General features: G+C 42.8%; 1 protein-coding gene across 3 annotated transcripts in view; it reads left to right on the top strand.

The window, feature by feature from the left end:
• Nucleotides 1-3,010: 3,010 nt before the first annotated feature.
• Nucleotides 3,011-24,056, top strand: part of LOC311126208 (protein FAM83H-like) — a 38,678-nt gene continuing 17,632 nt past the window's right edge. Inside the window, exon 1 of one of the 3 annotated variants that reach the window (XM_084158493.1) lies at nucleotides 3,011-3,076. The gene's annotated coding sequence lies outside the window, so the exon portion shown is untranslated. Of the gene's footprint in view, nucleotides 3,077-16,257; nucleotides 16,502-24,056 lie in introns of those variants that run through there. The other 2 variants (XM_084158492.1, XM_084158491.1) reach the window with 2 other exon arrangements.

Raw genomic sequence — 24,056 nt, 5'->3', positions numbered from 1 at the left:
ATGACCGTTCAAAACTATTTTTCCCTATACGGAGCTTGTTTTTTTCCAGAGTTCCCAGTTGTCTTGAACGCTGCAATAACTTTTGAAAAACTGTGCCCTGGGGAGTGGGACGCAGTTATGACTCATGAGAAACGTAGAAACACTGGACATATGGTGCTTTCAAGACAACTGGGAACTCTGAAAAAAACAAGGTTGAATCATGACGTCAGTGATCTTCAGGTCAGAAAGTCAGAGCTCTAGAAAGAGGCCAGAGTTCCCGACTTGGAATTCCGAGTTGGATGACCGTTCAAAACAAAGTTTCCCCAGTCGGAGCTAGTTTTTTTCCAAGTTCTCAGTTGTCTCGAACGGGGCAATACTGAGAGATTCCTCTACCATGACATCAGTGTGATGATTGGGTTAGATTAGAATCACTGGAATAGACCTTTTGTGGAGATGCTCGTTTTTTGGGTTTCAGCAGGGCTTAGACAGACACATCTTAATTGTATGCTGATGTTAGAGGGAGGGATTGTGACCCGTCTCAGAGATCTCATCCAATTTATCAGTTACTCTTGATTTTATGGCATTTTCTAGTTACAGTCAACATTGCAGCACATGCAGGAACCCACTCCTATCCCCTTCTATCCTTCAAATCCATAGTGCTCTCAAAGTATTACTTTTACAGAACATTTTGTCTATTTAAAATGAACAATGATGTTTTTGTCCCAGAGTCCTGCAGGGTGCTGCAGAGATGGAGCAGGACTCTACCAGGTGAGCAGTTACACTTTGTATTAGGTCTCTACCTTGTTGTGGTCAAGCAGCCAGCTTTCAGATATCTTCTTCAGATCAAACACTAGATCGCAGCATATCTTCATGTTTAGGTAGTGAGTGGGATGTACAGGCCACCTGTCTAAAGACATACTGGTAGTTACATCCTCAGGCTACATTATATGATGTATTACACACAGTGTGTTGTGATAGTGTAGATCCTGTGTTGCTCCAACACCATTGTACTGAATGGGACACACTCAGGCCTGAAGCTGGCATTATCTCTGTCAGAGTCAGTTTAAGATTAAATATCATATACAAACAGAAATAATAAAAAACATTACAGCGGTTTTAATGGCCTCATGGAGGAACATACCAAAGTTTCATTACCATCTGGTGTTTGGGTCAGCCTTCTACGCACCTGCAGCTGAAAACGGTGACTCTAACAGGATGAAGACACACTGTATTCAACTCAGTAATATTGACACTGCAGAAAATATACTATGTCAGAAAGTTGCTGCTGGTAAAGAAATGAGAAATGTCAGCAACTCAGATATGATCCCACTAAGTTATTGGGACGCACAAACAGACAACGGTTCAATTCTACAGGACCTGACAAAGACACGTCTGTATGTGCATCTCACTAAATCACAGTGGTAGGAAGCATAGAGTTGCCGACATTCCTAATTTCCTTATATTAGTTTTCCTGTCCAGCACAAGTTGTAGCTCAGTTGATAGAGCATGGCGTTTGCAACACCAGGGTTGTGGGTTCGTTTTCCACGGGGGGCCAGTATGAAAAAAACAAACAAAAAACATGTATGCACTCACTAACTGTAAGTCGCTCTGGATAAGAGTGTCTGCTAAATGACTAAAATGTAATTTAAAAAGTTGTTGGGGGTCGTTCCACAAAATGAGTCCCTTTTGGGTCATGTAAAATGAGAAAATGACATTTGATTATGCCTAATTTTAACATTATGTCATGTTCAACATAACAAAAAAAACATTTTCCCAATAACAAAAATGACTATAGTAAATGCCAATTTTCAGGATGTCTGCTGGTCTGACAAACAGCACTGTAGCTCTGCCACCTTCCCCTGCAGATGCAGAAGGCCGACATCGGCTGATGCGGTGGATTGAGGCGCAGCCCATGCAAAAAAAAACATATGTCTAGCTTAGACAGATTTTGTTGTTTTTTAACATTATTATGCTAATTAGATTTTCAGGGGAGACGCGGACATCAACTCTAGGGGGTTAAGTGCCAAATAAAGTAACGGGGTTGATGATTTCATCTTAAATTAGCCATACATCCCCTTGTGACCGGGGGAATGGTATGTAATATGGAGGGGCAATTTAATGCAAGCTTAACAAAACAATTGAAATTGTCTATCTATCTATGGATAACTGGGTTGACATGTTATGCTCGATCCACTCAGTTTTCCACAACAAAACACTAGGCTGGCCCGGCCCACAAGTGACGAGAGTTTCTCCAGGGAAACGACCCAGGACCTTTATTCAGGAAAATAAACAGAATGCGCCACAGCGCTGGGTAACAATAAAACCAAACCAAAAACCTAGCTCCTCTTTGAGCCTTTCTACATGGCTCCTCCGGTCCCTCTCTGCTACTGGACAGCTAAGCCGTTTACCAGCGTATCAAACAAAAGAAAACAGAAATCTAACAGGCTTGTCCTAACTGGGGTCAGGTCTACAGCAAAGTAACGTCCGGTAGGTTCTTGTTCCGTTGGGTTCGATGTCCCTTTCAGCATGTCAGCTCTTGCTGGTCCAGAGACAAAAACAGATCTGGCCAAAGCCAGGTTAAACAGCCACCACCCAACTTCCAAGCTAATTACATTCAGGTGTGTGTAATTAGGCTCTCCCTTCCGGGCCACCCTCTCTCCTGGCCAGCAGATGTAGCCAATGAGCAGGAATATACCGGCCATCACACACACACCCACCCTCTCACTCCATCACAGATAGTACAAACTTGGAGAAATATTGGGGTTAAGTGGGTAAAAATGTCCATAGAAGTCATAGAAAATGCTGAATTTTTACACTTTAGCAAGTCTTTATTCATATTCAAATTCAGATTTATAGAATTGTCCATGTGGTCTATATCAAAGGGCACATCATGTAATATAATGGGCTTTTAAAATTCTATATAGGTGCACAATTTCTACTTAAAATATCAAAAGGGACTAATTTCCTGTAACGACCCATGGATGTGCGCATGTGCCCTTGTTCACAGGCAGCAGCAGCTGAACAGGAAGAAAGTGGACCTGATAGAACAGTACAGATGTCAGATCCAGAAGACCAAGCTCAAACACAGGAAACAACGGTAAAGAAATTATGTAGTGAATTAGGGGGAACAGTCAGAATGGGGGCTTGAACCAATAACCATCAGAGAGATCAGACTACACACACAGGCCAGTTTATTAGGTACACCCATTTAGTACCGGGTTGGACCCCATTTGCCTCCAGAACAGCTTGAATTCTTCTGGGCATGTGTCTCCTGAGTGGCGCAGTGGTCTAAGGCGCCGCATCGCAGTGCTAACTGTGCCACTAGAGATCCTGGTTCGAATCCAGGCTCTGTCGCAGCCGGCCGCGACCGGGAGACTCATGGGCGGCGCACAATTGGCCCAGCGTCGTCCAGGGTAGGGGAGGGAATGGCCGGCAGGGATGTAGCTCAGTTGATAGAGCATGGCGTTTGCAACGCCAGGGTTGTGGGTTCGATTCCCACGGGGGGCCAGTATAAAAAAATATGTATTCACTAACTGTAAGTCGCTCTGGATAAGAGCGTCTGCTAAATGACTAAAATGTCAATTCTACAAGGTGTCAGAAACGTTCCATAGGGATGATGGTCCATGCTGACGCAATGGCATCACGCAGTTGCTGTAGACTGGATGGCGGTACATCACAGGATGCTGCTGATGTACCATAATAATGGCCAGAAAGGAGCAAATGGAATGGCATCAAACACAAGGAAACCAGGTCTTGGGACTGCGCAGGCCACTCAATTAAACTGAACTTGCTGTCATGTTCCAGGCAATGTTTTTCCACTGCTCAATGGCCCAGTGTTGGGGATCGCGTGCCCACTGGAGCACTTCTTCTTGTTTTTAGCTGATAGGAGTTGAACCCGGTGTGCTCGTCTGCTGCAATAGCCCATCCGTGACAAGGATCAACGAGTTGTGCGTTCCAAGATGTCGTTCTGCACACCACTGTTGTACTGCGCCGTTATTTACCAGTTTGTGTCCCGCCTGTTAACTTGCACGATTCCTAACATTATCCTTCGACCTCTCTCATCAACAGGCTGTTTTCACTCACAGGACTACCGCTGACTGGATGTTTTTTGTTTGTCGCACCATTCTCGGTAAACCCTTCTCGGTAAACCCACTGTCGTGCGTGAAAAGCCCAGGAGGGCGTCCGTTTCTTAGATACTGGATTCCGGCACGCCTAGCACCGATGATCATACCCCGCTCAAAGTCGTTTAGGTCACTCGTTTCGCCCATTCTAACGTTCTATCGAACAGCAACTGAATGCCTCGATGCCTGTCTGCCTGCTTTATATAGCAAGCCACGGCCAAGTTACTCACTGTCTGTAGGAGCGATCAATTTTTGTGAAGGGGTACCTAATAAACTGTCCGGTGAGTGTAAATATCCTGTGCAGTGGCGACCTGTTTTGAGCTCCACCTGTTTAGCTAAAACATATATATTAACTCAGCAAAAAAAGAAAGGTCCTCTCACTGTCAACTGCGTTTATTTTCAGCAAACTTAACATGTGCAAATATTCTTATGAACATAACAAGATTCAACAACTGAGACACAAACTGAACAAGTTCCACAGACAGATTCCACAGACATTATTCCACAGACAGAAATTGAATAATGTGTCCCTGAACAAAGGGGGTGTCAAAATCAAAAGTAACAGTCAGTATCTGGTGTGGCCACCAGCTGCATTAAGTACTGCAGTGCATCTCCTCCTCATGGACTGCACCAGATTTGACAGTTCTTGCTGTGAGATGTTACCCCACTCTTCCACCAAGGCACATGCAAGTTCCCTGACATTTCTGGGGGGAATGGCCCTAGCCTTCACCCTCCGATCCAACAGGTCCCAGACGTGCTCAATGGGATTGAGATCCGGGCTCTTCGCTGGCCATGGCAGAACACTGACATTCCTGTCTTACAGGAAATCACGCACAGAACGAGCAGTATGGCTGTTGGCATTGTCATGCTGGAGGGTCATGTCAGGATGAGCCTGTAGGAAGGGTACCACATGAGGGAGGAGGATGTCTTCCCTGTAACGCACAGCGTTGAGATTGCCTGCAATGACAACAAGCTCAGTCAGATGATGCTGTGACACACCGCCCCATACCATGACGGACCCTCCACCTCCAAATCGATCCCGCTCCAGAGTACAGGCCTCGGTGTAACGCTCATTCCTTTGACGATAAACGTGAATCCGACCATCACCCCTGGTGAGACAAAACCGCGACTCGTCAGTGAAGAGCACTTTTTGCTAGTCCTGTCTGGTCCAGCGACGGTGGGTTTGTGCCCATAGGCGACGTTGTTGCCGGTGATGTCTGGTGAGGACCTGCCTTACAACAGGCCTACAAGCCCTCAGTCCAGCCTCTCTCAGCCTATTGCGGACAGTCTGAGCACTGATGGAGGGATTTTTCCTGGTGTAACTCGGGCAGTTGTTGTTGCCATCCTGTACCTGTCCCGCAGGTGTGATGTTCGGATGTACCGATCCTGTGCAGGTGTTGTTACACGTGGTCTGCCACTGCGAGGACGATCAGCTGTCCATCCTGTTTCCCTGTAGGGCTGTCTTAGGCGTCTCACAGTACGGACATTGCAATTTATTTCCCTGGCCACATCTGCAGTTCTCATGCCTCCTTGCAGCATGCCTAAGGCACGTTCACGCAGATGAGCAGGGACCCTGGGCATCATTCTTTTTGTGTTTTTCAGAGTCAGTAGAAAGGCCTCTTTAGTGTCCTAAGTTTTCATAACTGTGACCTTAATTGCCTACCGTCTGTAAGCTGTTAGTGTCTTAACGACCATTCCACAGGTGCATGTTCATTAATTGCTTATGGTTCATTGAACAAGCATGGGAAACAGTGTTTAAACGCTTAACAATGAAGATCTGTGAAGTTATTTGCATTTTTATGAATTATCTTTGAAAGACAGGGTCCTGAAAAAGGGGTCTCTTTTGTGCTTTCTTGAGTAAGGCAGCTCCAAAATGCAGGTGTTTCAGCCTAGCTCAGTGCTTTCTGTGGTGGTGGGGCAGCCAGCGGAAAATATGGTGCGTAGTGGTTGGTAATGTTCTCTACTTGCGCCGTGAATGGCTCACTACATCACTGCAAAATCTATGGGTAGAGCTCGAAAATTCAAGCCCTTGGGTGCTACCATAGAGTTACATTAGAAGTGCCCATCCAAGAAGGCTCAAGGTCATTGGCCTCAGATAAAATGACTTCAAACCACGTTATATCTACCGTAGCTTTGATTGGACTGATCATGTCAACATCATACTTTCAAAATCTTAGCAAGCAAGCTAGCAGTCATCATCTGAATCAATTCGACAGTCTACTGGCAAATCCTTTTCAATCCTTGTCATATGAAGAAAAATTATGAAGAGAAATTATAGATAAAACGTATCGGCCATTGGACATAAACAACATTTGCCCACGAAGGACCGCCGCGGCACCTTCCTGTTCAAGTGAGCACAGCACAACAAGTTGAGTCCAAAAATGTATTGTATGCTGCTGCATAAATTATGTAATATTCCAGGGAGATATGTATACTGTAGCTAAGAAAGTAATACTAAGTGTATGTTGGATAGTAAGCTGTTAGTAGCCCATGTGCCTCACCCTAATAATTTGGTCCCTTTTCCCCTCATAATTTTGCCTACTGTTCTGACTTGGTGGTGCACATGTAGCCTATAACCTGTTTTAGAGAAATGTAATCATTTAATATTGTAAGAGCTTTCATTGTCTGCTTATATGCCCCCTTTATTTATTCTACGGTTCTGACTTGGTGTACAGGGAGAATACTGTAAGAAAGGCCCATGTTCTGAATTCTGTCGCTGTACATTTCAAAAGTGCTGAACAAATAGTTATATTGATACATCCGTCCTAGCTCGCTCATGAATGTCTTAATAAAAATTACGGATTGCCTCTTATCCGCTCGTCGTCCCCTTATGCCATAGTTGGTACGTCTCAATTGTCAGTAAAAACCACAAGTCAGCCATATCAGCTATGGGTTTTTTAAAGGCAGTTGTTGGTGCTATCATCTTCAGGACAGGAATACCGGCTTACTTAACGGAGGAATAAACACACATGTTCATCGTTGGTGTTTCAACCAGAACGCGGGAAAAAACCCTTTCTTTATTTTCGCACATGCGCAGTTGTACATTTCTCATAGGGCATAACTGTACCAGTGTAAGAACACAATTTATAACATATTAGTCTATATGTTAACACCCCCACTTGCTCTTATACTGTACAAGTCGTATTCAACCTAACTATCAACACATTTAGCTTACAGTTATACATCTCACAAATGTCAGTTTACATTCCAAACATATAACCCAATAATTTTTCATTTTTGAACTTCGTTACAGGTTTAGTCAAAACATCTGCAACCATGTCTGCCGTTGGACAATATTCAATACTTATTTTGCCATCACTGAGTGCAGATCGAATGAAATGATATCTGATGTCAACATGTTTACATCTCTGACGACATACTGGGTTCTTTGACAGAGCAATTGCACCTTGGTTATCTTCAAAGATTGTTACTGGTGCATATTGGCACTCACTATCCATCTGGCCCAATAACTGTACAAGGTACAAACTTTCTTGTGTAGTAGCAGCCAGTGCCATGTACTCTGCTTCACATGTAGATAAAGCTACTGTTGGCTGCTTCTTAGACCTCCATGAAATAACAGGTCCACATTTAGTTAAACTAAAACAATACCCTGTTATGCTTCGTCTGTCACTTTGATCTGCTGCCCAATCAGCATCACTATATGCTACGAGGTTGAGTTTTTCCACCCCCTTTTTGTAACACAACTCCTGATTCATTGTCCCCTTCAAGTACCTCAACACATGTTTAGCTGTTATCCAGTGTTGCTCTTTTGGTTCTGATAGGTATTGTGACAGCTTGCTGACAATCCAACTGATATCCGGTCTTGTACATGTCATCACATATATCAAGCTGCCTATCACTTCACGATACCTTTTTGAATCAATAGGTTCACCATCACCATCAAAGTTTGTTTTTTGTTCACATGGTGTTGACCTTGTTTTACAGTCTGACATACCAAACCTTTCCAGTATCTTGGTTATGTACCTTGTTTGGCTCATCTTTATTTTCCCTTCACTTTGTGTAAAATCAATGCCTAGGAAATGTCTAAGCCTCCCAAGATCTTTCATCTTAAATTTTTCACTTAACATTTCTTTTACACTTGTGAGTGAGTCACTATCACTAGCAGCGATAATTAGATCATCGACCCAAATTATCAAAATGATCCTTTCTGTTGCAGTTTGTTTGTTGTAAACACAGTGATCAGCTGGGTTCTGTGTAAAACCATTTTCACTAAGGTGATCATGCAACATTTTGTTCCAGTTCCTTCCTGACTGTTTCAGGCCGTACAGTGACTTGTTCAGTTTGCAGACTAGTTGCTCACCTGTATCTGACCTGACTTCAAAACCCTCTGGTTGCTCCATGTACACTTCACAGTCAATAGGAGCATGTAGATATGCTGTTTTGACATCCATCTGATGTAACTCTAAGTCATACTGAGCTGCTAGCTGCATCAAACAACGTACTGATGTCATATTTGCAGTTGGAGAAAAAGTCTCCTTATAGTCTATTCCTGCCACTTGACTATATCCCTTTGCAACATATCTTGCCTTGTATGTCTCAGTCTCATCTGAATTGTTTTTGACCGCATAGACCCACCTGCCCCCCACTGCATTTTTACCCTCTGGCAGTGTGGTCAATGTGAATGTATCATTTTCCCTAAGGGAATCCATCTCCTCCTTCATAGCAGTAGCCCAAATCTCTGATTTTGGTGAAATCATTGCTTCTTTGAAGGTTTGTGGTGCATTGCACATTACTCTGTAGCAGTAGTCAACACTAGGTGGTATCTGGTCATCACACTTCACTTTACACTCATAGTCTTTTAAGTACTGGGGCTTCTTCCTCTCTCTGTCTGGATAGCGTGGACTCTGACTATCTGAAGTCTCGATTTGCACATCTTGTGTCTCTTCGGAATTTTGAGCTGCCATCTTGGCTTTTGGCATGGGGGATTGAAATCTCTCCCCATGAAGATCATCACTCATTTCCAAATCTGTCTGAGTTTGGCGTTCGACTACACCTTTTGTAACGAACTTGACTAATCTGTTTTTAAGAACTTTTCCAGTGTCTGGGTAGTAGACTAGGTATGCTGGACTATTTTTATCATACCCGACAAAAATACCCTTTTCACATCTTGAGTCCAACTTTTTCTTGTTCTGTCTGTATGCATAGCAAACAGATCCAAATTCTTTCATCTTTGAAAGATCAGGCTTTCTCCCAGTAAACATGTAGTGTGGAGTCTGTCCTACACGCTTATTGTAACACCTATTGCGAATTACTGCAGCAGTCATTACAGCATATGTCCACAATTTCTTTGGTAGGTTGCTCTCAAGTAGCATGCATCTTGCCATTTCAAACAGTGTTCTCCAATTTCTCTCAGCGGTCCCATTTTGATGGGGTGAGTAAGGGGTTGAAGTTTCATGTCTTATGGCATTCTTACTGAGCAGTGACTGGAACTCTTTGGCTGTGTACTCTGTGCCATTATCTGACCTGACACACTTTATTTTTCCATAAGGGGCCACATCAGCAATAAACTTCTCAGTAGCTTTTACAGTATCACTTTTTGCTTTTAGGAAATACACAAAAACTGCCCCTGAATAATCATCCGTAAATGCTAGAGTATATCTGAACCCATCTTTCGCCTCTGGCTCAATAGGGCCAGCCAAATCAGTGTGCACAAGCTCAAGAGCTGCTTTTGCCTTTTCATCAGGCTCTCTGTTTCTGCTCTGAACAAATTTTCCCTGTGTGCAGATTTCACAGTTGAGGGTAGATTTGTCAATCTTACCTGTGATTTTCATTCCCTCTGTCACATTTTCTAACTTTGACACATCCTCAAAATTACAGTGGCCAAGAATTTTGTGCCATGTGTGAATATCATAGCACCCATGACAGCCATCATCATTTTCATCACTTACAGTGTTAAGATAGTAAAGTCTATCGTACTCCTCGATGTCAAAAGTGGTACCGTTCTTGTGGATGAGCTTGTTACACCCCTGTCGAAAGTTGACTGAAGCTCCGTTGGCTGTCGCTGCTTTAACCGAGAAAATGTCCTGTGGAAACGACGGCACGTACAGCGCCTTCGTCAGCGTTGTTTTCACCCGACAACCCGTGTTGTCTCTCAGGTAAACCTCCGCTGCACCTCTCCTCTCCGCGACACCATTCGTTCTTGTTCCGTCAGCCAGCTCCACGGAATGTTTTTCCGGTTTGAAAGTCTCGTCAAACTCCTTAAACTTCCCGATGTCCGTGACTATATGTGACGTTGCTCCCGTATCAACCATCAGCCCTTTATGTTTCAGTCCACGAACCTGACAGTCACTTATTTTGAATGCAAATGTGTGGCCTTCAGCATCTGTTGCTTGTTTCACATTGTCTCTTCTTTTTCGTCTGCAATTTGCGTCAGTATGAGTGGAGCGCTTGCAAAAACTACACCACTGTCTCCGTTCTCTGTGCTCTCCAGTAACGGTACATTCCCGGGCCTTGTGCCCTTTCTGGCCACAGTTGAAGCAGGTTATCTCGGTCCCTTTATCTCTTCCTCTTGGCCAGCTAACTTTAATGTTACTTGCCTTCATCGCGTTGTCGTCAGTGGAAATGGCGCTAAACTTCTCGGTGCTTTCATAGCTCCTCAACTTGGTTTTGAACTTGCCATAAGTTGTCGGCTCGTCACTCTGCGTTATGTGGATGGCAAACGGCTTAAATGATTCGGGCAAACCTTTCAGAATCATTGCAATCAACAGCCCGTCACTTAAAGTCTCTTCAGCATTCCTCAGTGCTGTAATAGCCGTCTCAGCACGAATGATATAATCCGTAACACTTTCGTCACTGGCTTTCTGAAGAGAAGTTAGCTCAGTGTAGAGGCTAATCACACGTGGCTTCCCTTTACCTGCATAATGTTCCCTCAATATCTTCAACGCTTTTCTCCCATCATCTGCTGCTTCTCTCATTATCAGGGAAAGACTTTTATCATCCAAAACCTGTATCAATTCGGCGTAGGCTTCTTCATTTTTCTCTCCGTCTTCTTCATCTTCATCCACGCTCAATATGGTGGCCTTTAGCCCTAGCAAACGCAAGTGTCCCAAAAACTTCGTCTCCCATAACTCGTAGTTTTTTTCATCTCCGTCGAAACATAATCTATTCCATCGGCTTCCATGTTCCCTCCTGGGCCCATAACCTGTTGGTGCTATCATCTTCAGGACAGGAATACCGGCTTACTTAACGGAGGAATAAACACACATGTTCATCGTTGGTGTTTCAACCAGAACGCGGGAAAAAACCCTTTCTTTATTTTCGCACATGCGCAGTTGTACATTTCTCATAGGGCATAACTGTACCAGTGTAAGAACACAATTTATAACATATTAGTCTATATGTTAACAGCAGTAAATGAGGCTGAATGAATTGTTTCGCTGCCAGACAAGGCTCCGCTGATAGCCAGGTGTAGCAGTGGTAAGGTGTTGGGACTCTGCTGTCGGGGCAGCTTTATGTGGGCCCTAACAGTTTGTGGGCACTGTTTGTCACCGTTATAGTGCAATTAATGTATTGTTTAGTGTTGTGTTGTGCAGTGGCTTTGCTGGCATGCATCAAAATATATATATATATTTTTTCCCCACCAAGATTCACATGCTAAAATCGCCACTGATCTTGTGTGCTTTTTCTGACGGGATAAAGCTTGAAAACCAGCTCCAGCAGCAGATAGAGCAGCATAAGCACATAAACTCTGTCTTTGTGAGTTTGTCTGCTTATACCTGTGAGAAATCTATGAATCCAATAGAACTGAATAGCTGTTAAAATAAATGGCAATGACCTTACCTAGCCTGCCAATAGCCTTTAGAGAGCGTCCACCATATTGCTTTCATCTATCCAGTCTTTCCAGATCTGTGAATACTAAATGTTATGTCTCTTCCCTCCAGAGCCCAGACAGACTGTCTGCTGAAATAGAGAGCATAGAAAACACCCAGTCTCAGCTGTTGAAGGCTGATAAGAACCTCTACACACGATAGACTTTAACATGAGCTAGTGCACCATCAGGTGTGCAACTGTGATGTATCTGTGTTTGATATGAGTGTGTGCTTGCATGTGTCTATAGAACAGCTGAAGTTGTCTCAGCTCTGCCATCTAGAGGAGGAGCTGGATGAGGCCAGGAGACAGACTCAGACAGAGACAACAGACACACACACAGACTAAACCCTGGAACTACACACTGTAATAGTGGCCACTGTGTATATCATAGTTACAGATAGTCCCATGGCTCATAGTTACAGATAGTCCCATGGCTCATAGTTACAGATAGTCCCATGGTCCATAGTTACAGATAGTCCCATGGTTCATAGTTACATATAGTCCCATGGCTCATAGTTACAGATAGTCCCATGGCTCATAGTTACAGATAGTCCCATGGCTCATAGTTACAGATAGTCCCATGGCTCATAGTTACAGATAGTCCCATGGCTCATAGTTACAGATAGTCCCATGGCTCATAGTTACAGATAGTCCCATGGCTCATAGTTACAGATAGTCCCATGGCTCATAGTTACAGATAGTCCCATGGCTCATAGTTACAGATAGTCCCATGGCTCATAGTTACAGATAGTCCCATGGCTCATAGTTACAGATAGTCCCATGGTTCATAGTTACAGATAGTCCCATGGTTCATAGTTACAGATAGTCCCATGGTTCATAGTTACAGATAGTCCCATGGCTCATAGTTACAGATAGTCCCATGGCTCATAGTTACAGATAGTCCCATGGCTCATAGTTACAGATAGTCCCATGGCTCATAGTTACAGATAGTCATATGTTCAGTGTGTAGAAGCAAACTGTTGAAAGTTTTGGGATTGTTCTTTTTCCCTTGATATTGTGTATTGTATTCCTCTGTTTGGTATTGTGGTTCTAGATGATTTTTACATAATTATAGTTTTATTTTTTATTCAGGCATTATTGAAAGGAAGCGGATATTCGACTGGCAGAAGAAAAATGTAAGATTAGGCATAGGGGTCGAAATTAATTAAGGTTAGGTGTAGTTTCAGTGAGGTTAGGGTTAGGGAAATTGGGTTAGCGTAGGCTTCTGGCGGTCAAATATACAGTATACTGTATATACACTGCCAATGGCTGGGATGAGAACAACTACACTCCTCATAAAAAGCTCAAGGATCTTTCTTGGTTAAAAGTTAAATAAATACCACTGTGTGTGTGTGTATCCTTTGGCTTGTGAGCAACCTTTACATGCATTACACTGTAAGTATCTGTAATTATGTTAATTATAGCATCAGCCCCATTCCACCTGACAAGCTAGTATGTACTAATGCTGTAGAACCTGTTGACGGGGGGAGGGAGGGAGCAGAGAGACACACAGAGCTGAGGCCATGGTTGCATGCTCCTCTCTGAGGTCTGTTGAACCTGAGAACTTGTTGTCAGTCTCTTTCTCAAGGTTCAGCTTTCATCCCTCTAGGATTCTGTCACATATTGGAGTCAAACCTACAGTAACAGATTTTTCTTGTTCCTTCATGCTGGTGTGTGTGTGTGTCTGTGTGTCTGTGTGTGTGTGTGTGTGTGTGTGTGTGTGTGTGTGTGTGTGTGTCACATATCATGCAGGTACACACCACAACTCTACAGGGACAGTAATCTGAAGCCAACACAGAGGTACTTAACACAGTGTGTCGGGTGTTAATTGTTTAACTAGCACGTATGTCATCTATTATTACAGTTACTCAAACACACACAGACACACAGGGAAAACCACACACACACACAGGAGGATCTAAACCAACTCCTAACCTCGCCTTCCAAACCCCAGTGTCTCTAGAGTTGAGACTTGAGGTTGAGAGAAAGCAATAGGCTAATGCTGCTGCCGACAGGATTTCTCTCAGACTCCTGATCCACTGATCCACTCTCTCTGAGTCCCAGCTTACTGTCCAGTTCCAAGTGTGTTGATCCATGCCAGGTTTTCTCTGCTGTCCAGAGTCAGGCCCAGACCTGTGGCTCTGCTCTATGTCTAGGAGGTGAGTCAGAGAGAGAGAGGAGGAAAGAGGAGCTTGGTGTGGCCCTGAAGCCTGTGGCACATTCCTAGAAGAGACCACACCCTCAATCGCACCTCACACACACACTCACTTTTCCAGCTGCTAACTTAGTTAAAAAATATTCAGTTGAGCAGCATACACACACTAAGTCTAAGACATTCTCACTCATACACACGTATGGTAATACACTCACACTGTACGCAAATTAACTTTCATGGAGTGTTGTTATCACAGCCAGGTCACCCGTGATACAAGTCAGTATTCGACGTTCATCCATGTCTGAGGACGTTGGGAGATTACGTGGAAACTGGCCACTAGGGGCAACAGTGAGCGCTGTTACCTTCAAGTAGGTTTTGGTGTTGTGGACGGGGATTGTGGAGGGCGTAAGCATCTGCCCCTGATTCCAAAGGTTGCGAGTTTGAATCCTGCGATGGAAAGTTGTTTTTGAGATTTTTGTTTTAAGCCTATCCCAAACCTTAACCCTTACCTTAACCATTCAGAGTTAATGCCTAACCATTATATTTAAGAGTTCATGCCTAAACTTAACACTTACCTTAAAAATTCAGAGTTAATGCCTAAACTTAACCTTAAACACTTAGAAATTTGACGTTTGGAACAACTTAGAAATTTGACGTTTCAGAAACATAGATGAACGTCTAATTCTAACGTGAGACTGAGAGCTAGTTGTGTTATCAGACACACCAGAGTAGATTTGCTTATGCCGGTCTAGATCAGGTGTGTGCATGTAGTGTGTGTGTAACACAGGGCAGGGTGCACCAAGGTACGTGGGCAGACATCCAGACCGTGAGACACACCCTGCACTGAACAAGCATGCATATGTCAGTGTGTGTGTATGTGTGTGTGTGTGTGTGCTGCAGGATATCAGGGGAGCAGGGTGGAGCTGATCTGACAGAACAAAAGATGTCACACACACACACACACACACACACACACACACACACACACACACACACACACACACACACACACACAGTAAGAAAACTCAGTGCCCCTTAGGGATATGGGAAACATGAATGAACATTTGGTTGAGTTGTCAACTAACCTGAATTCAACCTGAAATCAACAAAGAATGTCACCATGTCATTGGATTTAGGTAAAAAGTTAGGTGAAAAAAATACTGAAATTCCCTTGCATTGATGACTTTTTTCAAATCCAATCAGTTTTCCACTTTGATTGAACATCATCACATTGCATTTTTTTGTTGAAATGAGTGGAAACAACGTTGATTTAACCAGTTTTGCCCAGTGGGATTGTACTGGGCAGGGCAAACAGATCAAGTACAACTCAACATTTTTTGATGGATTAGACCTACTGGTAGACATGGACAACTTTGTTATGTTAACACTATGCATCTGAATCAGCATGCAGGATGGTTTAGTCATCGAAGAAACAAGAGCTCTATGTCTCAGACTTCCCTGTCGGCAGAGAGAGAGAGAGAGAGAGAGAGAGAGAGAGAGAGAGAGAGAGAGAGAGAGAGGACATAAAGAGAAGGAGGGAGAGGGGGGGTAATAGCAAAGACAGTATCGCAGAAACTGCTTCTCCAATGGAAATCCCCGATAACGCTTGTAGGTGATGTCATGGCGACGTCGGCTTGCTATGCTCATGCGCAGAAACACGTCATCGTGTGTCGTCTCGCGCCGAACTGCGCACTGGCAGGCCGTCAAATCAAAGGCACTCCTTCAATATAAAGTTGTTTTTGACGAAAATGAAAACGTTTCTGTTTGTCACTTTCACGAGGTTGGAGTAATAACATATTCAACTACTTAAGACATTGGCTCGAATCTAGGTTGTGCCTAGAACTATGCACCAATTTGTAAGTCGCTCTAGATAAGAGCGTCTGCTAAATGACTAAAATGTAAATGTAAACTAAGGAAGCTATTTTCACTTCTCTCATTGACTTTTCAAAATCCAAACCCCTGCCTGGTATGCTTGGTCTGTTTAGCACGCGTTCCCGGAAGTCTCGCGATGTTGCGGCTCTGGGTTTAGAAACTCTGTGGTAACAGTTTTTGAAATATGCCAGTAGTCAACTTCCAATAGTTTTCAACTGTCAGCTTTCCAACAGTGAGAATGGGAGGAGTTAGGAGGGAGGGAAGGGGAGTTAGTTGCTCAACTTCTTCCTTGTTGTATCTCCGCGGTGTGGAAGAGCACGGGCAAAGAGGTAGGTTTAGCAGAGGCAGACAGGTCAGGCCTGAGTAGTGTGGAGCTCCTGGGCGTTTTGGGCGGATAGGGTGGAGTCCCAATGGGAGAAAGGAATGTAATACACAGACGAGCCGAGGAACACTAGTGGAAGTACCGCGGAACGGATATACGGCCATACACAGCGGTTCAAGCCAGATAGACAAGAGTAGCCTACAGGTTGTTGCCCACTTGAGGGTAAGAGACTGAATCATTATGTCCGTAACAACTCTCTCTGAAACAGGTCAATCTATCCAAGTGATAATTTATCCAGGTGATCTCTCCGTGCCTTCTATGAATTAGTATACATAATCTCAATGTAACTCAGTATATGTAGCCTATACTATACCAAGAGAATGAAATAGCACTTTGATCCTTGACGCAGTCAAAAGTTTACTGTAGTTATGTAGCCGACAGTATCTATTGCGATCACTGTTGGATTAAGCTACTCTAGTAATAACTCTGTAATAACGTCTGGTTTCATTGAAAGCTGCCAACCAATAGAAACTCTGCAAGACTTGCTTGGCAGTCATCAATTAATTGATATAAATTCGCATACACACAAATAAACTGCTGTATTATAGTAGCCCTCTATTATAGCCTATATATTGTCGTGCATAAACAGGACAAGATGTTGTCTGTCGTGTTATCTAATAATGTAGACTACATAGTTGGACTAAAGTCAATTGATAATCAAAGTCCTATGTCTTGTAAATTACCACACAGAAGGTGTTTGTTTGTGTGTGTGTGTGTGTGTGTGTGTGTGTGCTGAGTACAGATGTTCTGCTTTGTATCTGACTGATAATAGGCCTACTTTAGCCTTCCTGTATGTCAGCCTACTACTTTCTGTGTGTGTGTTTGTGATTGTGTGTGTGTGTTTGTGATTGTGTGTGTGTTTGTGATTGTGTGTGTGTGTGTGTTTGTGATTGTGTGTGTGTGTGTGTGTTTGTGATTGTGTGTGTGTTTGTGATTGTGTGTGTTTGTGATTGTGTGTGTTTGTGATTGTGTGTGTGTGTGTGTTTGTGATTGTGTGTGTGTGCCTGTACGTGTGCGTGTTTACTACTGCCTCAGCTTTTGCCCAGGGGGCCAGCCGTTTAAGTCGCAGGTGGTAGTGTACTTGCCCCACAAGCATAGAGTTGCTGGTTCAAACCTCGCTTCAGCAGATTGCGCCCCCTCAGTCGCTACAATATATGTATCTCTAACTTATTTAGTCTGCTTTGGCCTCTGAATCATAACGTCTATACCATACAACATGAACTTTAGCATATGTACCACCTACACACTTGTAAACTCAATGACCAACCTTCACATCTAAGTTTTCAGTCTTTATATTACAAAATAGAGGATTTGCAGATTGGAATAGCACATATAGATTTCTTCGTGCATGTGTGTGTTCATGTTCCTCCTGTTAGATCATATGCTGTCAAGGCTGCACCCTTTGTTTGCATTGTCTCAGGGTCAATGTCAATCCGTGTGTTTGTTCTCGTGCTTTCGAGAATGCATTCCAGCCCTTTGTGTACTTGTAGTATCTGACCTTGAGTCATTGTACTGTATGTGGTGCTGTTGTCTTTTCAGTCAGACAGTGATGACATCCTGATGATATAGGACAGGTAGAGGTACTTATGTCTGTGGCTGTGTCTCAAATGACGGCCTAACTCCCTATGTAGTGCACTACTTTTGGACAGAGCCCTATGTGAATTATGATGGGAATAGGGTGTCATTTCAGATCTGCCCGTGCGAGTGATGATATAGAGAAGGACAGGTACACCCCCCCCCCCCCCTTCTCTCTCTCGCTCTGCACTACTCTCGCTGACCTATTTAAACGACTAACTGTAGAATCCACCAGAATCGGTATGCAGGATCAATCTGTGTGTTTGTTTAGTGAGGCGTGTTCAGGTGTGTGTATGAGGTGTGTATGTGTGTAAGGTGTGTGTGTATAGTTGTACAGGTTCTGTCTCCTCATGCTGTGTTCACACAGGCAGCCCAATTCTGATATTTCTTTCTACTAATTTGTCTTTTGACCAATCACATCAGATGTTTTCACATCAGATATTTTTCACAGCTGATCTGATTGGTCAAAATACCAATTAGTGCAGAAAATATCAGAATTGGGCTGCCTGTGCAAACGCAGCCTCAGTTACTTATTCACGTGTTGAGACAGAGACAAATGTTCCCTCTGCCTCTCTCTTTTCTTCTCTCTATCCCTCGCTCCCTCCCTCTATCTCCATCAATCCTCCTCTCTCTCTTTTTCTCTCTCCTGCCTTTTCTCCCTTGCTCCCTCTATCATTTCCTCTCCCTCCCCTTCCCCCCTCGCTCTCTCTTTATCTATCTCTCTATCTTCCTCTGTCCCCCTCTCTCCCGTTGTTTACACAGGAATGCAGAGAATGGCGGGTCGGAACGTTGATTGAACAAGCATGGGTTAGGTAACTCTGAGTCAGACAGAGATGATAGATATAACTATATAGCCTGGAGTGGAGGTTTGGTTATTAAATCCTCCTGAAGTGGTTTGTGGTTTCAAACCCATTCTGTTTGCTGCCTTTAAAACAGTCCTGCCCTTCTCTGCCCTTTTCTGAGAAACACATAACAAACACATGTGCGCATGCACACACAGACACACACAAACACACACACAATTCCTGTTATTATTCCTGTGTCATCACTTGAGGTAAAGAAAAAGTTGTTGTTGCCACAACAAACCAAACAAATAGATGTCCCGTGTGGGAATGTCTTGTTGGACAGGTACAGCAGACACGGTCAGCACTGGATGTTGTCATTCATCTGTCTGCTAACCAATCAGTGTGCCCCTTGTTCCCTCACAGCCAGTAAAACAGCGTGTGATTGGCTTAACCCAATCTCAACCAATGAGCACACACACACGCACGCACAAACACACACACACAACTTGTGGAAGATATCTCAGGTTTACGGTGTTTGTTGTGTAATTTCTACCTGCCTTAAGGTCAAGGTGAGTAACCCCACCTGTACAGTTACGCTCTCATTCTGACACAACAACTTACCTCAGAGGATAGGTTAGCGCAGGCCTTAATCAAATATGACAAAGACATCCTGTGAAGGTGAAATTACAGAGGAGGAACTTCTGGATGCAATTAAAGACTTTAAGTCCGGGAAAACTCCAGGGTTGGATGGCATACCAGTCGAGGTATACCAAACCTTTTTTGATATACTAAGAGGACCGTAATTAGCATGTTTTAACCACTCCTATGTAAATGGTAGATTATCTGACACTCAAGAAGAAGATCTCATTATTACTGAAACAGGATACAAGTGGAAAATATAAAGATCCAGTCCATTAAAAAAATTGGAGGCCCCTTACACTTCAGTGTTGTGATGCAAAAATTCTAGCAAAATGTATAGCGCATAGAATTAAACAGGTATTGTCGGATATTATTCATTCTAATCAGACAGGTTTTTTACATGGAAGATAAAAAACCTCTGTAGCTCAGCTGGTAGAGCACGGCGCTTGTAACGCCAGGGTAGTGGGTTCGATCCCCGGGACCACCCATACACAAAAATGTATGCCCGCATGACTGTAAGTCGCTTTGGATAAAAGCGTCTGCTAAATGGCATATTATTATTATTATTATTATTATTTGGAGATAATATAAGGCAAGTATTGGAAACAATAGAACCCTATGGAAAATATGGGAAACCAGGCCTGCTATTCATAGCAGACTTCGAAAAGGCAGTTGATAAAGTACGACTGGGTTTAGGGGTGGGCGATATGAGCTAAAATTCATATCACGATATTTTCCACTGTCCAGACGATATCGATATGATATCACGATATATGACGTAAAAAAATATGAATCACATTTTAATATCCCTTCTTGGTTAAATTATATTAGTTAAGGAAAAATATGTATTTGAACCTTATATAACCAGAAAGAGTGAGGCATTGGACCGTATGGACCTGAAAAGTTTTTATTTGTATTGTGCAAACATGCATTCCGTAAACATGAGGTAGGTAGGCCTATATATATATATATATAAATTAGATATTAAGTAAAATTAAATAAAAAATAACAGGAGATAAAGAAAATAAGGTAATTACAAATTCAAATACGTGTGTTTGTTTTGGCTACGGTCCGTAGATATGTAAAAAACTAACCGTTTGAAACTAAACCTTTCAAGCCTCAACCATCAATTATCAACAATATCAACAAATCTTCACTAGAACTTTCTTCACAAGTTCCGTGCCAGGAATACCAGCATGTTGACTGTTTCTGGCTTTAGTGCTGCCCTGTGACATGTCACCACATTGCCCCCAGTGCTGAATGCCCTCTCAGAGGGGGCACTTGTGGCAGGGATGCATAAGTATTTCTTTGCCAGACAACTCACACGTGGAAAATTAGATCCGTGAAATCGCCACCACTCCAAAGGATCAGACTCGCTGTCTGCTGCCGTTGCCAGAATGTAGCTATTCAGCTCTTGCTCAATGATCTGCCTCTCTGAACATGAGGCAGGTGCACTGCTGGTCTGCTTAAAGAAGCTCCCAAGGCTCTTCTTGGGCTTCTTGCCTGATTGATGAGCAGTGGAAGCTTCTTTCTCCCTGTCAGTGTGATCCTCTGCAAGAGACGATTTTCCCAGGGCTGTGTTCTCCACCAGGAGGGCTTCGGTCTCTGAGGCAGCTCTCACCTTAAAAAATGAAAATAATTAAACTTTATTTGTATAGCACCTTTCATACATAAAATGCAGCCCAAAGTGCTTTACATTTGAAGCAATAAAACAAGAACAAATGAATAAATACCTTAATGTCCTCCAGTTTCTCAGCGGACATGTACCTGGTCTTGAACCTTGGATCTAGAAAGGTAGCCATGGAGAGCAGCTCATCTGTTGCAGGGTCAGTGTACTTGTTATTCAAGTAATCAAGAACCTTGATCTTGATCTCTTTGGTCAGTTCTGTATCGTCCTTGCTCAGATTTAGAACCTCTGCATTTAACAGATTGATGACAGGCTTCAAATAGGACACGCTCACATACGCTTCTCCTGACAGGGCATCTGTAAAGTCCTGGAGTGGCTTCAGTGCTGCTGTGACTGATTCCAAGACCTGGATGTCTTGCCAGGTAGGTACAAGGTGCCGTGTCTTTTTGTCCCCTGCCAGGACCTGTGTAATGGCCTTTTCCTGCTCCAGGACTCTTTCCATCATTTTCAGACGAGATCCCCACCTTGTCGGAGATTCTGTGATGAGCTTGTGCAGGGGCAGGCTTAGTTCATTCTGTGCTGTCATCAGGGCCTTCTGCTTTTTCCAGCTGTATGAGAACGTGCTAACCACCTTTTTGCAAACCCCTGTGGCCCGGGAAATCGCACACCCCTGTGGCCCGGGAGCGTTTTGGACACTCCTCTCTGGAAATTGGGAATAAGAAATCAAAATAATAGGGTGAAAAATAATCGAATCACAATACAATAATAATTAATAATAATGCATTTTTATATAGAAATCACAATACAATATAACTTTTAATCTTTGTTTGAGGATTTACGGCATTTACATTCAACTGTTACACATTTTACAAATCTGATGTGCTTAGATTTAGCCTACGGTACATGGCTGATGTGAGCTGTATTTTTTCTTAATAATAAGCATCATACAGGGTAGGCCTAGGCTACAGTCCTGAAACTTACCAATAGCATTGTGCAGCCTGTGTCCGAAACATCCAAGGTTTGCCCACTTGTTCAGCTGCAATGCCTTGATCATGTTCGATCCGCTGTCGGTCGTCATACAAACTTGACGCGACTCTTTTAATCCCCAGGACGACAGTATGTCCCTCAGCCCACCTGCAATTATTTCCCCGGTGTGGTCGTCTGGGAAATAAGACGTCTGTAGGCACTTACTTTTCAGTTTCCAGTCACCGTCTATGTAATGGATTGTGAGGCTTATATAAGGTTCTGTGGTACGACTTGACCATAGATCGGCAGTAGTGGAGAAGAATGGAATGTTATTTATCTCACTGTAAACTCTGTCCCAGCATTCTGTGTAAAGCTGTGGCAGGCATTTTTAGCTAAAATATTTGCGGCTCGGGATCTCATATCTTGGGTCCAGAGTTTGAATCAACTTTCTGAACCCCTCTTTCTCCACAGTTTGAATCGGTACCATGTCCTTCGCTATGTGATTTGTAATCGCAGCTGTGATGTCTATCCATTTTTTGCTCGTCTTCTCATAGCAAGTACCGGCAGCAAATGATGATATAATTGATTGTTGAGTGCGAGTCTGGCTTGTCTTCGGGCGAGCTCCTGGGCTTACTGTCTCACGCATTCTGGTGCATTGTTCATACTCACGGACATGTATGTTTTTTAAGTGATTGAACAGGTTGGTCGTGTTTCCACCTTTTGCTAAGACAACACGACGACACAACTTGCATAGGGTAGTGTTTTGGTCGGGGTCGGAGATTTTAAAGCCAAACCAGTTCCAAACAACAGAGGTGCCCCCTTTCTTCTTAACCAATTTATCCTCCTGCTCTTGAGCAACATCAATTTCTGTGTTTTCGCTCATCCTGGATTGTAAAGTTTTCCCCCAATAGTTAACCTGCCTCCTAACTGCAGCTGCCTGCACACTTCTTTGTTGCTAGCACTACATGCGTGCAACAAGTGCATGCGACGTGCGCTCATAAAAATAGGTCAACATATTAACATACATTATTTTATTCGTAAGAACCAAGAAAGGTTGGATAAAAAAAAAAAAAAAAAGATGTAGCTACTTAGTACTATCACTCAGTTGAAATTTGGAACAAAAAAATATTGATGCAAAATTCGAATTTATGAATTCTGAATAAATCGCGGTATCCATGATATTGCTAAATCCATATCATGGCGCGGCACAATACCGGTTTTTACTATCAAACCGGTATATCGCCCACTCCTAGTTTATATATAAATGCCTGGAGCATTTCAATTTTGGAGAATCTCTTATAAAATGGGTCAAAATCATGTATAGTAACCCTAGGTGTAAAATAGTAAATAATGGCTATTTCTCAGAAAGTTTTAAACTGTCAAGAGGAGTGAAACAAGGTTGTCCACTATCGGCATATCTATTTATTGTGGCCATCGAGATGTTAGCTATTAAAATCAGATCCAATAATAATATCAGAGGATTAGAAATCCAGGGCTTAAAAACAAAGGTGTCATTGTACGCTGATGATTCATGTTTTCTTTTAAATCCACAACTAGAATCCCTCCACAGCCTCATAGAGGATCTAGATACATTTTCTAACCTCTCTGGATTACAACCAAATTATGACAAATGTACTATATTACGTATTGGATCACTAAAAAATAAAAAATGTACATTACCATGTAGTTTACCAATAAAATGGTCTGATGGTGATGTGGATATACTCGGAATACATATCCCAAAGGAAATAAATGATCTCACTTCAATAAATTTGAATAGAAAGTTAGCAAAAATAGATAAGATCTTGCTACCATGGAAAGGTAAATACCTGTCAATTTGTGGAAAAATCACCCTGATTAACTCTTTAGTATTATCCCAGTTTACCTATTTGCTTATGGTCTTGCCTACGCCTAGCGAACTGTTTTTAAAAATTATATGAGTAAAAAATATTCAATTTTATTTGGAACGGCAAGCCAGACAAAATTAAAAGGGCCTATTTATATAATGAATATGAATTCGGAGGACAGAAATTATTAAATATTAAAGCATTAGACCTATCACTAAAAGCTTCAGTCATACAAAAGTTATACTTAAATCCAAACTGGTTCTCAAGCAAATTAGTAA

The sequence above is a fragment of the Coregonus lavaretus genome (assembly GCF_964263955.1).
Source record: "Coregonus lavaretus genome assembly, chromosome: 3".
Classification (NCBI taxonomy): domain Eukaryota; kingdom Metazoa; phylum Chordata; class Actinopteri; order Salmoniformes; family Salmonidae; genus Coregonus; species Coregonus lavaretus.
This window is presented reverse-complemented; position numbering and strand designations above follow the sequence as displayed.